A 909-nucleotide genomic window follows, 5' to 3' on the forward strand; every position below is an offset into this window, starting at 1 on the left:
TTTTGGGTCCAATCTTTGGTCTTTTATTTGTTGGCATGCATTTCTCTCTCAGCGTGTATTCCTATTTTATCTTGTATTGACGCTATAGTTTCTTACTATTTAATAGAAGATGTGCATTGTTAATCCCAGTCTGGAAATTAGGGTTTCACAGCAGAAAGTACAGGAGAATCATTTAGTACGTTAGCGTAATAGTACGGCATTAAATAGATTAAATGCCATTCATCTGTAAATATATATATCAAATATGACAGCTTGTAATGTAATTCATTAGCCCAGGACTCGATTATGCAGCATGTTCAGTTATCAAACAAGCATTCGCTTTTGCTGTGTTTAAATGGATGGATAAGTGAACAGTAAATCCGAAGAGTGCCTGTTAGCTCGTAACTGATGTGTGACGAGATCGGATCTGAGTGCGCTTCTGGGCGTCTTCTCTCGAACATGCTCCTCTTGTATTATTCAATCAATGTGTCGCAATGCGATTCGTTCTGTTGCCACTGGATGTCAGTATTGCAACCTAGACTTGAGGCGAACAATGACACGTCAGGGACAGATAGCCAATCTTGAGGTCGTAGCATATCCCTTGAGGGTAAGCATTTAGGTGCTTGGGTATTCTAATCGAGTCGTTTTTGGTTATCACAACACACCTTTTCCTTTTGGAAGTAAAATATTAAAGATCAACCTAATCATAAGTTTTAATAAAATGTAAAGCCTGTGATGGTGACATTCTACAATAAATCCGAAACGCGTTTATTCTTTTTTCTTACAAAAATGTGTATTTATTACTATTAACGGTTTTTTCCTGATCGTTTTTATTTATTTTATTTATGAGAACCAATTGCCAGATAACACATGATGGGGGGCACGATCCAAGGAGGGAAATAAGTTTGTATGATGAGCCACTAGTGTCCC

This window comes from Gadus morhua, chromosome 4, assembly GCF_902167405.1.
Source record: "Gadus morhua chromosome 4, gadMor3.0, whole genome shotgun sequence".
Classification (NCBI taxonomy): domain Eukaryota; kingdom Metazoa; phylum Chordata; class Actinopteri; order Gadiformes; family Gadidae; genus Gadus; species Gadus morhua.